This window comes from Oryctolagus cuniculus, chromosome X (genome assembly GCF_964237555.1).
Source record: "Oryctolagus cuniculus chromosome X, mOryCun1.1, whole genome shotgun sequence".
Lineage (NCBI taxonomy): Eukaryota > Metazoa > Chordata > Mammalia > Lagomorpha > Leporidae > Oryctolagus > Oryctolagus cuniculus.
In genome coordinates, this window is record NC_091453.1 from 28237641 (window position 1) to 28254458 (window position 16818).

Here is a 16818-nt window from a genome sequence, read left to right on the forward strand (position 1 = left end):
CATAACAAAATTTCCAGCCTGTAAAAGGTGGGTGATTAAGAGACTTGCAGCCCCATGTCCCCTGCAAATACACAGAGATCAAAACAAATCGTGGATAATGTTGTTTCTGTTGTACTATATTGCTTATCCTGTTTTGTGTTGCTATAACAAAATGCCTGAAGGTGGGTGCAGTGATTCAGTTTGACATGAGCACAGCCGTTTTGGATGTAACCACAGATTTGCCATTAGGTAACCTGTCGCTCCCCCTCTTCGTGGAGGAACGACACAGGACCCTGCGCTGTTCTTTTGTCTGCTCGGCCCTCCCCGGGTTTGCTGCTGGTTCTTCCCGGGTTGGCTACCGACCCTTCCACCTCCGTGGAAGGGCGGTTCCCCCTGCCACATTCCCCACTTCCGCGGGGGAGCGGCACACCGCCAGCCGGCTCTCTCGGGGGCTGCACAGGTGTTCCTTTAGATGTTCCTGGTGCATGCCGTCTCTCTCCTCCTTTATAGTCCTCTTCCACCAATCCCAACTCTGCTACCCACACGCCGAGTACACTGCTCTCCTCCAATCAGGAGCAGGTCCCACAGTTTATTGGTTGAACTGGAGGCAACTGTGTAGAAGCTGTTTCCCTTCTCAGCGCCATATTGTGGGAAAGCAGATGCATAGAATAAGTCTTAATTCCAGTAACTTAGTCTAGTCCGAGTTGCTCCCAGTTGCTCCCCACAGTAACCCTGATGGTCATTGTCAGTCATTAAGTTAACCTTTCAGGCTCATCTTGCTGGGTCAGATCATGCAATGCTCCTATCTAGTGACTGTAATGTCAATTTTTCTTGGAAAGTTCAGATGCACTTAGATTGCACACAGGCCCTTTTGTCTAGCCTAGCATACAACTGAGAATGCAGGAATCCATTGTCTTGCCACCACCCAGTCCATAAGTCCTAGTAAATTAAATTCTGTGTAATCTTGGATTGTCTGATTTCTTTCATCTCTTGGCCCTTTACATCTTTGGTAGCCAGTTCTCATACACCAGGTTTTTCTGAAACAGGAGGTAACTTATAAAGTAAAGAGATTTATTGTGTTCACAATTCTGGTGACTGGGGGTCCAAACAGCATAAAACGAGAGCACTCTGAGTGTGTCACAATATGGCAGAGAACCACAAAGGGAAATAGCCATGCATAGAGAGGGCCAAACATGTGGGCTGTTCTCATAAGAACTAACTCAGTTTTTATGACAATTAACTAATCTCTTCTGAGGGTGATACCTCTGATGGCCTAATCACATTGTACTGGGCCCCACCTCTAAATGGTTCCACCAAGCCTCAAACTCTGCATCCTGGGGACCGGGCCTCCAGTACATGAGCCCTTAGTGGTCATGCTTGAGTCATATCCAAATTATAACAAATGTAATCCACTTTTGTAGCCCCATGGTATCCAAGGGAAACCTAACTGTGACTTTAACAGGAGCCACAAGGAAAGAAACATACCTAGAATCAAAAATGAGAAACTCACATCCGGGTTTGATGGGGTACAACCAATTGAAATAGTTTCTGAGGTTAAGCTCTTTACTTTAGTTAAATCACGTAGTATTGGCCAGGGGTACATGTTTCCCACACATATCAAACCAAGGTTCTCATCCACTTGTTTCCAAAGCCTAGGCTGCAGTAACATGGTTATTAAATTTAGAATAATGAACATAGTTTGCTAGGTAAATTAAGAATGTGCTATCTTTGTGACTTGCTAGGCACTGTCATCCCAAAGGGAGCAGACTGTCTGTCACACAACACGCAGTTAGAATCTCAGCAATGATTCTTACCTACTATGCAACCTTGGACAAGTTTCTTAAACTCTCTGAGCTTCTATGCCTGTACAAAGGAAGTAATGATTTATACATTGTGAAGTTGTGAGACTTACATCAATTGGAGTATAAAAATGCTGCATAAAATTCCTGGAACATTAGTGAACAGCCAAGTAATGCATTGCTACTGCAATTTTGAATACTATATCACTTTTCAGGCATTGAACCAGCTGGGACAAGTTTAATATTTGTCTTAGGATGGACCAGAATATGCTGTTATAACAAACAGTCTTAAATTCTCAGTGTCTTACAACAACAAAGATTAGTTTCCTACATTTTCAGCAGCTGTGGCAAAGGGAACAGAAAACATGGTGAGGGAGGGGCTGGCCCTCAACACCTGCACCCAGAACTGACACAAGTCACTTTTGCTCACAACTGTCGATCAAGGCAAATGACTTGACTATACATAGATTCAACTGAGTGGAGATGCATACTTCTTCCACATGGGTAAACAACAAGTATTTGTGAAGAACAGAAGTTTATCACAGGATAGATAAACCCAGGCACTTATTTCCCAGTTTCATCTCCCTGAACTCTAGACATAAAGAGAGAGTATCTGATCACAGGATTATCTATTCATTTGAAAGCATTTTATATAATCATACCTATTCAGACTTTGAATTTGAACTCACATGTTGCTTCCACCATAGTCTTCTTGGGACTCTCCTGGTTAGAAACTAAAGGCTTTCTTTTTTTTAAGATTTTATTTATTTGAGAGGTAAAGTTACAGACAGTGAGAGGGAGAAACAGAGAGAGGTCTTCTGTCCATTGGTTCACTCCCCAAATGGCTGCAACGGCCGGAGCTGCGCTGATCCAAAGCCAGGAGCCAGGAGCTTCTTCCTGGTCTCCCATGTGGGTGCAGGGGCCCAAGGACTTGGGCCATCTTCTACTGCTTTCCCAGGCCATAGCAGAGAGCTGGATCAGAAGAGGAGCAGCCAGGACTAGAACCCGGCACCCATATGGGATGCCGGTGCCACAGGCGGAGGATTAACCTACTGCGCCACAGCACTGGCCCTAGAAACTAAAACCTTTCAACTGTGGAAATGCATTTTGCTTCTTAGAGCTTGCAGCACATTCTACCATGTGTTTTAGTGTATGCACAACCCTAATCTGAAAATCCAAATCTAAAATGCTGCAAAATCTGAAACTTTCTGAGATACCAATGTGACACAAGTCAACAATTCCACACCTGACTGCATATGACAGGTCCCTCTCAAAATGCAAGTGCACCAAAAAGATTGTATTAAAGTACTTCTTATACCTTATGTGCAAAAAGTGTATGTGGAACATAAATGAATTTTGTGTTTGAACTTGGGTCCCCTTCCCAAAATAACTCATTATGTCCATGCAAATATTCCAAAATCTGAAAAAAATCTGAAACACCTCTGGTTCTAATCATTTGGGATCTGTATGCATAGATACTTTCAACCTATATGCATATTTTCTTTCTTGAGAGTTCTTACCTTCCAAAAGTTTATAATCTGTGTTTTTTTGCATCCTTAGGACCTTCAAGCCACTCTAGTGTCTTGCACATAATCAATTCAAATATTTGTAGAGACAGATTCCAGATCTGAGATAAGAAGTGAACAGTATGTGTGAGTGAGGCGGAGGAAAATGGCTATTACAAAATGGACAAATTTCTCCTCTTGACGTTGGATATATGTTTTCTGGAAGGTCTTGATGGCAATCATAGGAAACTCTCTGGGGAAACTGGATGTTAGCTGAGACTCCTGAGACCCACTCTTGTGGGGTTCAAAAAGGACAGAGGCTGTTAGAGGAAATTAAAGCCATCAGAGAAATGTATCAGCTAGTTTATAATTAGCAATTACTGCAGGAAGGAGAAACATTCATTCCACTGTAACAACAGAGGTTGCATAATTGCACCAAGAGTATTCCCATACCCTTCCCAGGATACATTAAGCATTTATGAATATAAACAAATAGAGTCAGCATTGATATGAACAGCAAGAAAACAAGTTGTTCTCTAAGTTTCTGAAAATATTGTTTATTTACATGAAAAGCAGAGAAAGTGGGAGAGATAAAGAGAGAGAGAGAGATATCTTCCATCTGCTGCTTCACTCTCCCAATGTCCTCAATATCTGGGGGCTGGGCCAGGCTGAAGCCAGGAGCCTGCAACTCCATCCTGGTCTCCTACGTGGGTGGCAGAAGCCTAAGCACTTGGGCCATAACCTGCTGCCTTTCAGGGGGTGCATTAGTAGGAAGTCGGATTGAAGTGGAGTAGCAAGTACTCAAACCAGCACTCTGATATATATCATGAGTGTCCCAAGTGGTGACTGTGCCTGCTGTGCCTCAATGCCTGCCCCAGAAAACAGGTGTTCTTAGGCTGTCACCAATCCATAAATACCAGACAGTAACATGAGGCATGATATGGTCACCGTATAGGTGGATTAACTGTCTCTAATCGTCCTTTTCTTCACCAACAATCTCAGTGATTAGTCAGATTTGAGAAAGAAACAAGGCGGCTCAATTCTTCCCCAGTGGCTTGAGATGCTAAGGAACCACCTGTATATTTTTAACTCCACTAATAGTTACTGAGAATTTACTATCTGCCAGACACTGACAGTTTGAGTCTTCTCAGTCTTTCAAACAATTTAGAAGCTCACCCTCAATATATCATTATACATGGTTTTTCCTCTGCCTGAAATATTCTGATATATTTCCCCTAAATAGCTGTCTGGCTTTAATTTAGACATTATGTCACTTGCGTAGACTTTCTAGACCTCCAAGTGAAAGTTTAATTTCCTTTTCTATGCACTTTCCTAACACATAAACTTCCATGGAACAGGCATTTAGTGGAGTGGTTAAGATACTCACGTCCCTTACCTGGATGCCTGGGTTAGATTTCCAGCTCTGGCTCCTGACTAATTCATTAATGCAGACCCTGGGAGGCAGCAGTGACAGCTTAAGTGTTCGGGTTTCTGCCACATATGTGTGGAACTGGATTGTAGGCATGGCTCCTGGGTTAAGCCTCATTCCAGCTCCAGACATTAGGGTTAATTGGGGGAATGGACCAGCAGTGGGAGCTCGCTCTCTCTCTCTCATTCTCACTCTCTACCTCTCATATTTAAAAAAGTAATAATAAACTTCCCTCATCATAGCACAAACTCTATTGCACTATCTGGTTTAATTGTCTGTATCGTCTATTAGCCTATACACCCTGGGAGGGCAAGCACTGTTTCTTGCTTATTTCTGTATCTCCTGCACTGTTGTGATGCCTGATGAAAGTTGATTAATATGTCATTATCTATTTATGACTACTGTATGATGTACTATTACAAAGTATTACCACGACAAGGCCCTATAACAGTATTAAATGTCTGTGTACCTTTGAGGGATTTAGCCACTTGAAGCCAGCAGCAATTTTTGAAGAGCTATCTTCAGAACTTCTATGGACTGCTCCATCAGAGCAATTGGAGTAGAACGCTCTGGTTTTTCAATGAGCTAAACAAAGCCAGGAATCAAGAGTTGTATTTTCATTTTGGCACTGTAATGATCTTGCTGTGAGCTCTTGGGAATTAACTGCACCTCTCTGAGCTGTTTTCTTCATCTGTTACAAAAAGAATGTAGAATAAGAAATGTCACATCTGACATTCTGTCACTAGCACTGTGTAGTGATTTTAAAACATCATCCAAACATTCTTTGACTTTCGTCCTCTTGAATATGGGCTCTGGGACTAATCATTCAATAGAACATAATGAAAGTGACACTGAGCTAGTTTCTAGGTCCAGACTAAGAATTGGGCAGCTATTTTTAAAAATAATTTATTGGAAAGGCAGAGTTACATAGAAAGAGGGAGCGACTGAGATCTTCCAACCACTATTTTACTCCCCAATTAGCTGCAACAGCCGGGGCTGGGCCAGCCAGAAGCCAGAAGCCTGGAACTCCATCCGGATCTCCTACATGAGTGGCTGGCACACAAGTACTTGGGCCATCTTCTGCTGCCTTCCCAGGTGCATTAGCAAGGAGTTGGATTTGAACTGGAGCAGCTGGGACTCTAACTGGTGCTCCAACATGGGATACCAGTATCTCAGGCTGTGGCTTAACCTGCTATGCTATAGTGCTGGCCCCTGGACAACCAATGAGCAAAACTGACAGGTTGAGTTTCACTGATTGTTTACAGCCCTTGTCTCTGCTGTTGAGGAACAAAGTTATTTTCTGCTTATTATTTGTTGAATTCTTAATTTAGTGTAGGATTAATATTTTGAGTATAAATTAAACTGAAAGTAGATCATTGTAAAAAATAAAAGAAAGAATAAGAGAGGAAGGCGGAGGGTGGCAGCATGGGCAGGAGGGAGAGTAGGGTGGGAAGTAACATGCTCCTGAATCTGTATATATGGCATACATAAAATTTGTTCACCTTAAAAACTAAATAAATTAACTAATTTTAAAAAATGAAAAGAAAGGAAGGAGGAGGGAAGGAAGGAGAGAGGGGAGTATCATGGTATCCTTAGAACTCTATGAATTACATGAAATCTGTGGTCTTTATATTAATAAAATTTTTTAAGAATTATAAAAATTTAATAAAATCTTTCAGCCTCCAATTGAGCTTACTCAGCTGATGCTGCAAAAAATCCCTACCCCTCTCAAATTGCAGATTCAAGAGTAAAACAAATGATTGTTATTACTTTAAACCACGAGGCTTTGGAGTGATTTGTTAGAGAACAAGAGATAATTGATATACACCTTTTTTGTTTTTTACTTCACAGTGTCTCAGACCTTTCATCCACTACAATATTGTGGTATGTGTAAAATTAGCTCCAGACCTTTGACAAGTCAATGCTTACCCCAAATTTATAACAGGAACAATAGCAGTAGTGAGAGGATGCCATTAAGTTATCAAATGCTGGCTGAGTAGCACTCCTCCTGGGCTTCTCAGCAGAGGTTAATGGAGAAAGCTTTGGTTAAATTAACTGATGTAGTGACAAATGGGCCAACCATTCTCCATTGGACTATAAGTTCTATGATTAATGATGACTCTTTGCAAGACTTTCTCCAGATGATTGTCAATTATGGGCAGGTCCCCAAACCACATGGAAGGCTTTCTCTTCATTTATTTCATGCCATGTGATGTTCATTCAATATTGCCTGCCCCCCCCAACACTGTCCAGTGGCCTGAGACTTGGAACTTGGGGCATTTTCTTCAAAATGGCATTATGCTATATATAAAATAAATGTTTACATCCCAAACAGGTAAATCTCTAGCTAACACAGTCCAGGATATACAATGGAGTCAAATAGTCAATCTTCAATGGACTTGGGAAATGAGAATTGATAGTGATGTCTTTGTGTTGCCATTATGATTTCTGGGACTAGGTATCAGGACTGAAGTTCTGGGATGATGCCCCTAATACATGAGGGCAGTGGCCTCTCTTGCTTAGAGCACAATGTTTGCAAAAACCAACTATGAAGCCAAAATATTTGGGTCAAAGCCAAGTCACCAGACCTTTCTATGCTTCTGTTTCCTCATCATGGTGGTAATATTAGTGACTTTTAAGGTTACTTAAGTTAATATGTACACAGCACTAAGAACAATGCCTGCAACACAGAAAGTTTTATATAAGCATTAGCTATTTTAATTATTCTTAACATTGCCAACAGTTACTGATACTTTTCTTTCCATATTGTCTCATAGCTGAGCACCCTGCCTAGAATCATATTTGTTATGGGTGCATATTGGGAAGAACAAGTCTGCCAAGTCCAGGAAAACTCTGATTACTTGTGAAAGTCTCAAGCATGCCTTTAGAACAGGGAGCTCTTCGAAGGTCTTCTTTTCCTCTCTTGTTCCTTAACTTTTGCACCCCCCTCTGCCCCAGCATTCCCTTTCCAGTTCCACCTCTTCCCAGGAGCTGCCCACTCCCATCCCACTTTCACCAATCACTTTTCACACTGTTGTTTGATCAACATATTTGAGAAAACGTTTGAGCTCTGGGGCCTTGTGAGTTTTTGATTTTTGATTTTCCTATCACTCAGGTTTGAATGTACACTTTAGATTGAGTCAGCTGGAAGCTGATTGTGAGACAGAGCTGTGTGTGGAAGGTTTACTGGGGAGTGGTCCAGGGAGATGCACCCATAAGGAAATGAGGAAAGCAGGAGTTGACACACAATGTGATCGCTGCAGAGGCCTCAGCTGATCCTATGGAGAGAGCTGGAGCAGAGAAGGTCCTTCAAGTTGTCCCAAATTGAGGCTGACTGGGCTGGGCATTTGTATGTACACATCAAACACTGAGACTACAGTCCCTGAAGGGATTGTAAACTTGGGCAGACCTGTTTCCTGTAGCCAAAGGCATTCCATGCTAAGGGACACAGCTCTGAGCCATCTGCAGTCGATAGTCCCAGCAGCTGGGGGTGTAAGCATTGGCCCTGAGAAGTGGATCCGGATGGAGCACCACAATGTCCACTAGGAACAGACAATTTGTTTCAAGAATGATATATATTTCTAGTGAAAAGAGCTTTGAAGTCTACTAACAAGAGGCAAATGACTCAGGCACATTATTTCATCTCTCTGTGCCCCATTTTGCCCTGTAGATTGGAAATGAGATCATTTGTCAGGGCTAATAGAGCTCTGCTCCTGTGTCTCACCCACAGGAGAGAATCAATTCTAGTTCCCACTGCACCTTGCTAAGTACTATGAGACCAACAATCCCTAGGCCCAGAAATTTGAGTCTTCTCATTTGTAAATGGAACTAAGGACCATACTTTTGCTCTCACTCAGGACTAGTTCTGAGGGCAGGAAAAATGAACGTAACTAAAACCTACAATGAACCAGGCTCTCTGCCAACTCATGTTACCCTCCCTATAACACTGAAGGACAAGTGTTAACATCCTCATTTCACACAGGAGGAAAGTGAAACTCAGAGAGATGAAGTAACTTGCTCAAGGTTACATGGCTAATAAAGAACTAAAACAGGGTTCAAGTCCAGGTTTATACACCACTTCATGTACTGCTGCCCTAGCCCCTGGTATAGTTTCCTTCACTTTAAAGCTCAGGCTTCCAGAATATAGCTGGGAATAGGAAAATTAAAATTTTAAGGGCGATTAATATTTTACAAATATTGATGTGATTTTCTATTCTGCCTTCCTGAGCATGTGATCTTATCCTACCTAGTTGACTCATGCTACCCAACTGCCTAGAAAATTTTTGAAGTTATATGAGTGTCTGTGTGTGTGTGTGTGTGTGCGCGTGCGCACATGCTAGTGATAAAAAAACTGTTAAAGAGGGAATACAGAAAGACTACAGTTGTGTTCCCAGAATATGACTGTGCAGCACAACAGCCTTGTCAAGCAGCCTATGGTCTTAAGAAAGTATTTGCTCAATTGCTAAAGTTCAATCGCCTTTTGCAACCTACCATATCCAGCTTCAAGGACCCAGAACAGAACTTAAACATACTGAGTTCACCCAGCATAGTCATGAGACTTGATGCTCAGTGCTAGGAGGAGAATATGATGCAGGGGAAGTAATAGAACGCTGAGCCCCTTTCCCTCCTGGAAGGAAGAAGGGAGGAGAGAGAAGAGAGAAAAAGGAGAACAAACCAAGCCACTGTGGGTCCCTTATTCTTTTCTCTTCAGGCTTCAGCAAGGAGATGAGGAGGGGGTTAAGGAAATGATGGTAACACTGAGAGTGAATGAGGCACAGCATAGTCAGAGGAAAACCTTGGGTTTAATTTTTGTGGTGCTACCAGCCCTCAATTCCTGTGTAGCATAGACTTGAGTTGGGCATTGTAGCCTATTACCAGGCATTCTCTGACTGAGCTAGAAACTCTTGACTTGAGTCTAGAGGTAGATAGTTGGGCAAGCAGACAGGATGTAATACTTGAAAGAGACCCAGGGACCAGTCGGTAGCTACTGGGAGTTGAAATGAGGACAAGTTACCACTGAATTTGAAACACACTAGGAAGGCTAGCAGACTGTGGTTAGACTACTCACAGCTCTCAGTGAATGGTGGAAACTGGCCTATTCTGACCAAAAAAAAATCCATGTCCACCCTTTTCTATTCAGCTCCCTTAAGCTCTGGATTTTGGCTGCCTTTGGCCAACGGAAGGCACCAGTAGGAAAGCTAAAGTATGGATCCAAAGAGAGATCAGACTTATTTTCCTCCTGCTCCCTCCCTCCCTACCTGGAAGTGAGCTAGAAGGGACGTATTACCCTACTAAAATTATAGCTCTGTTCCATAGCTATAGATCTCACAGGGTATGGCACCCTCCCCCCGCATTTTACCATTTTAGATTTAGGGGAACAGCACCCTCTGTTGTGAGCCTCTAATGCTTCCCCATCCTTTGTTGCTTCTCTTAATCCTATCTACATCTTTGAAAAATAGTCTCTTAATCAATAAAACTGCTTTTGAGTGTGATTTCTTGCTGGGTAGAATGCCTTTCTGTCCCTATTTGCTCCAGGCAGTCCCAGTCCATTCCAGTTGATCCAGTGCAATTATCAAAGTATTCTGTTACTCTCAATAGATTCTGATCTAGACAACATCCTTCCTTGGACACTGACTGCTCCACTACCTTAGGGAGGGTGATGGGAGGAGGTGCGAAAGGTTACATTTGTACCATATTGAGCCCTTCACAAATGGCCTTTCCTGGTCACTCATGGGAGGGTGTCAGATTACTTATACTCACAAGCAAAGAAACTAAACTTCCTCTACATTTGCAGGTTGTGGTGTGAATGATTTTTTGATTTTTCAAATCCTGTTGCTCAGTTGTCACTCCTAGGGGACAGGACAGTACCTTATGCATCTTTGCCAGCTCCACTATGTCTAGTGCCCTGCCTGGCCTGAGGTTCATAAACACTGCCTGAATGAACAATAAGGGAATGGTGTCACCATGTTCAATCAGTGTGACAACTCATTCACAGTGGAGGTAACCATGGCACCAGTTCCTACAGAGGCTGCATACACTTCACAGAGGGAGCTGCCATTAAAGGAAAATGAACTGGCAGAATGGTTGTGCGTGTGTGTGTGTGTGTGTGCACACATAAGATTACAATATAAGCATGAATTGACAATGAAGTGTCATTTCTATTAGTGGAAATGCGAAATTGAGAGATACAGTGTGCACTTCATATTTTTAAATCTTCTTTTTCCCCCTCGTCATTGCACATAGCATAATTATGTAGCCAGCCACTGGCTTGTCTGGGTCAAAATCCTCTCAATTCTGTTGAACCTCACAAGCATTTGCTGAGCATATTCTGTGCGCCAGACCTTGCTGCTGAACGATATCTCAGAGTTTTGCCTGCAGATGCCGGGGTTCCAGACATAAATATCCCTGGGTCTCATCAGTCTCTTTGCATCTTGAGTTAGAACTCACTATCTCTTGGAGTGGACATTTGGTCTAGTAGTTAGGACATGGGTTAAGATGCCTATGCACTGTATTGGAGTGCCTGGGTTCAATTCCTGGCTCTGATTCCTGATTCTAGTTTCCTGCTAATGTGGTCCCTAGGGGGCAGCAGTAATGGCCCAAGGGATGGTTTCTGCCACCCACATGGAAGACCTGGAGTGAGTTCCGGATTCCCAGCTTCAGCTCCCACCCCAGCCCTGGTTATCGTGGGCATTTGAAGTAGTACATGGAACTTTCTCTCTCTCTCTCTCTCTCTCTCTCTCTCTCTCTCTCTTTCAAGTAAATAAATTTAAAACTAAATAAAACAATAAAATAAAAGAACTCATCTCCACCTCCTGCCTGACCTCATTCTCTCTTTACCCGAATAAATAGAAGGATACAAGTAGAACTCCAGATTATCCCCATACAGCAACCAGGGAACTGTCATATGCGATAACCCCACTGCTGCTTATGGCAACTTCCCAGATACTCAAGGGGTCAAGAGCAGCCTTATCCCTCCTGGCTGGTTTTGCACTTTCTTTCAGTAAATCAGTGAGACAGTGGTGGTCAGCAGAGGGCGCTGTGAAGGAAGCCTATTGTGTGCCCAGGGCCAGAGCCAGATCTGGGTGATCTCAAGATTATAGGCCTGAAAATAACACTCATGCCATCAGGGGTGGCTTTCTGAGTGTTGTTTGATTTTGACCACTGCTATCCTGGGCTCCTCCCTATCATGTAGTTGTCACTCATACATTAAGCAGCCTCTATCCTCATATCTGGGACCCCTTTGGTGTCACTATTTGGCTCGGGTAGCTTATAATAACCCTCTTTGCTTTGGATACTGTCCTTCTTACCTTTTCTCATGGCCACAAGCAGCCCTGAGATTCTTGACAGATCCCCTAAGCTCTGCTTGTAACCCCTTACAGCTGGCTGCACTTGCTTCTTACATCCTTAAAGGAAAATGGGTTTCCCGGCCGGCGCTGCAGCTCACTGGGCTAATCCTCCATCTGCGGTGCCGGCACCCCTGTTCTAGTCCAGATCCAGGCACCAGATTCTGTCCCATTTGCTCCTTTTCCAGTCCAGCTCTCTGCTGTGGCCTGGGAAGGCAGTGGAGGATGACCCAAGTGCTTGGGACCTGCACCCCATGGGAGACCAGGAGAAGCACCTGGCTCCTGGCTTCAGATGGGCGCAGCACGCCGGCCGTGGCGGCCATTTGGGGAGTGAACCAATGGAAGGAAGACCTTTCTCTCTGTCTCTCGCTCTCACTGTCTAACTCTGCCTGTCAAAAAAGAAAAAAAGAAAATGGGTTTCCCAACTAGAGAGGGATCATGTTCTTAACACACAGCTGCAAAGTTTCAATCACTCTTCCATCAAGAGGTGGAATTTAATTCACCTACCCTTGAACAAGGGATGGCCATAATCATTTGCTTCTGACAAACAAAATATGACCAAAGTGATATTCCATGGCCATACCATTATCAAAGGTGAGAGGGTGTTGGGTTGGCTCTCTGCCTCCCTTGGGAGGGTCACTCTTGGAAGCCAAGCCAGTAGGTCCCAGGGACAGCCCTAGCTGAGGTCCTAGCTGACAAGCAGCATTAGTTCCCAGATATGAGAATAAGGACATTTCCATGATACTCCAGGCCCAGCCACTGTCTTAATATAACCTTTAGGAGACCCCCGAGAGAATAGAGCCAACTGAGCTCAGTCAACCACTAGATCTATGAGAAATAATGTTCATAAGCAGTTGTTGTTGTTGTTGTTGTTGTTGTTGTTTTAATGCCACTTCGGTTGAGTCTGTTTTCTAGGTAGCTACAGACAAGCAAATGAGAGACAAGAGAACTTGGAGAGAGTTCCCAGAGAGGCAAAGGGTGATTAAAAGGTTACATGTACAACATGATAACATGCTGGGAATTCTGAGCTTCTTAGTTAACCAGAAGAAAGATCAAGGGGAAATTTTAAAATACCTTTAAAAACACAGTAAAGGAAACTAAACCTCAGTTTTCAGTGAAGACAGCATAAGAGAAAATCATATTAAATTGTAGCATGATGAATAGGGATTGATGGAAGCAGTGGTGTTTGAGTAAGGGAGAAAGCCATATGCACTCACATTTTAATGAATTATGTAAAATTGGCCCTCCATATCTTTGGATTTCATACATGTAGATTCAACAACCCGTGACTGAAAAATGCAAAAACTTATTGCATTGGTACTGAACATGTACAGCCTGTTTTTCTTGTCATTTTTCCCTAAACGATATAGTGGGACAATTATTTCCATGGCATTTACGTTGTATTATAAGTCATGCAGAGATGATTTAAAGTATACAAGGGGATATATATAGGTTATGTGCAAGTACAGCAACATTTTAGATAAGGGACTTGAGGATCTGCAGAATTTTTGGTAATATCAGAGGTCCTGGAACCATTTCACCATGGATACCCAACTGTTTAGTTGCTTGCCCTCCCTTCATGTTCACAGTGGTCTCTAAAAACTAATACAAAATATAATGAGTACATATTGGAAATAAAGTATGCGAATATCTTTAGACATACATTAATCTGAGTTTTAAAGCATTATAAAGGAAATCACACCCAAAACAGATGTTTTTAGAATGATTATAATCTCCTTAAATAGTATGACAAAAACATCTACAGTTCTAGGTTAATTTGTTTGGAACTATGTGATACAATTTGCCCAAAGATTCACGTAGAAGTTGGTGGACGGCAGAGAGATCATTTTACCACATTCTCAGCACATCTAAGACTGTTTCTGCTGTTTCATGGCTTTCAATTCTTTTCAACTTGGAAGGACCCCAAACTCCATCCCATCATGCCTCATCTGACTTTGTTTATTTAGCGTTAAGTAATAATCATCCCCTACCCCAAATAAAATATTATGTGCCTTGGCAGTCATTTCTGTAGCTTGTGATTTTGTGGGTTGGCTGGATCCTATGGTGTCTTTGAAACTCTATAGTCTATAAACAATTTCGAGATGTACTGAGCTATCAGCACGTGAAGTGCTCTGTAGCTGCCAGCAATATGGAAGCTCACAAACAGAGACTCAGGAACCCTCAACTAGATCTCCACTCCCTCCCAACCTTTCAATAATGATTTCATCCTTTACCCCACCCCTTCACCCACGGCCACTCTTTGGTCAGGACATTGGCTTTATAGAAAGCATCCAGAAACCTCTGGAAGGAACAAGGGCGGCCCTCCTTCTGTGTGTTAAGCCTAACCACAAAAGCTGAACTCAGAGAATTTTTTCCTACTGCTTCTGCTGCAATTTTTGATGCTGGAGGGCATTTATTCAGCTTTTATTATTTTCTTGTTAAAGAATATTTAATCTTACTTGTGGGTGGTTGTGGGTGGCGATCACATCAGAGGGAAGAAAAAGAAATTCAAGCATATTTCTGAAGGAAAAATATGTATTAACCATTATATGGTAGTGTATTCTTTGTAGTTAATATGCAGCTTGGGAAAGAACACACAAGAATAGCTTCCAGACTATGCAAAAAAGCAAATTGACTGAGTAGACCGATACCCTGTGTTAGCAAACTCTGAACTGTGTTCTCTAGTGAACCAGATTCATTTGCTGGTACCGTTCCCAGAGGCTAGAAAGTAACATTGGCTAAACAACCGATCAGAAGTTCTCTTGACCTACAAGTTGAAGGCTCTACATAGAAGGCTGGAAAGAGCTAAGAAAGGGCCTTGAGATGTTTAGAATACAAGTAATGAGGCCAGAATCTGGGAAAAAATATCTGCACGACACCTTCACCAACCAAATCACAGTTCCCTAACATGTTTTCAATTTGTATCTACCACATCACTTACTATAGTGGAACCATCTTTGGAGATTGACTGTCCTAGAAAATAATACTCTGTGACAGGCTACCTCCCGACTTGTTTATTTTTTTTAAGATTTATTTATTTGAAAGGCAGAGTCACAGAGAGGGAGGGAGAGAGGGAGGGAGAAAGAGAGAAAGAGAGAGAGAATTTTCAATCCACTGGTTCATTCCTCAAATGGCTGCAATGACTGGTGCTGAGGCAGACTGAAGCCAGAAACCTGGACTTCCATCTGGGTCTCTCAGTGGGTGTCAGGGGCCCAAGCACTTGAGTCATCATCCTGTCTTCCCAGGCACATTAACAGGAAGTTGGATCAGATGCAGAAGAGCTGGGACTTGAACTTGTACTCTGACACAGGAGTCCGGCATTGCAGGTGATGGCTTAACCAGCTGTGTCACATTGCTAATCACATACTTCTTCATTTCTTAATCTCTTCAGTTTTCTGATCAGTGAAATGAGAAACAATAATAGTACTCCTTAGTGAGATTGTTTTGAGGATTATATGAGGTTACAAATGTAAAGTGTATAGCCTAAAGCTTGGCACATAATACTAGCTACATATTAGAGCCATGATTATTATTACTACATAAGTCGTCCCACCTATCTAAGGGTTCTGCATCTTCAGATTCAATCAACCATAGACTGAAAATATTTCCATTCAAAAATGTTATGTTGCTGCGGATGTGTACCATGTAGGTAGGCCTACAATGATTGAGTATGTACTGAACATCTACAGACTTTTTTTTTCTGGTCATTATTCCCTAAACAATACAGTTTAGTAACTATTTACACACAGAATTTGCAATGTGTTCGATGTTCCAAGTAATCTAGAGATGACTTAAAGTATCTGGGAAGATATGCACAGGTTCTAAGCAAATACTAAGCCATTTTATAGAAGAGACTTGAACATCTGCCAACTGATATCTGAATGGGAGTCCGATATCAATCTCTTGGGGATACTGACAGCTGACTGTATATAGTGTAGAGAAGAATATTTTTTAAATTTCATGGAATTGAGTTCAAGTCTAAGTTTTTTAAAAAAAAAAACATGAATAGCAATGTGTCCTTGGGCATACCACTACAAAATTGAGGTGTTAGTTATCTTGTGTGGCTGCTGTGAAGCCTCACTGAGATTACAAGAAGAATTGAAGGCAGTATCTGGCACATGGGAATTGATGAGAGAATGATAGCTGTTATTACTCTGCAGAATTTTTATAGTATCTGGGGAGATATGTTTGGCCCATTATATATCTGATTCTGTGCAAAAATGAGCCACTGTACCACAGGATTTGAGGTATCCATGGGCTGAGTCAGTTCAGGTCTTCCTAGAAAAAGAAATTAGATGCAAGAAGACACATTCATTTGGAGAGAACCCTCTGATGGGGAAAGGGGGAGGAAGCAGGAAGAGACCAGCTTGCAGGTTTGATCCTAGCGAAAGGAAATAGGAAGAAAGAAGGGATGGGTAGGGAAGGCCAACAAATGCGAAGCCCTAGAGCAAAACTTGCCCATAAGAAAGGTCCCCAGCTGTGCTCAGCTATTTCCTGGGGTAGGCAGTGAATACTACAGCTGGAGGCTGTCAGGGAACTGTGCTCCCAGGGGCAGGGTCTCTGGAAGGGAGATTTGAATGCTACACCTCCCCAGTCATCACAAGGGGCTAACTGAGGCTGAATCCCAGACAGAATCATTGTTGTTCCTATTACTTCTTAGTCTGGGCCAAGCTCTCATAAGAGACCCTTTCTAAACATGAAATTGAATAGAATTTTCTAGGCAAACAGATACTACAAAGAGTATGTGTGGAGAATAATCGAGG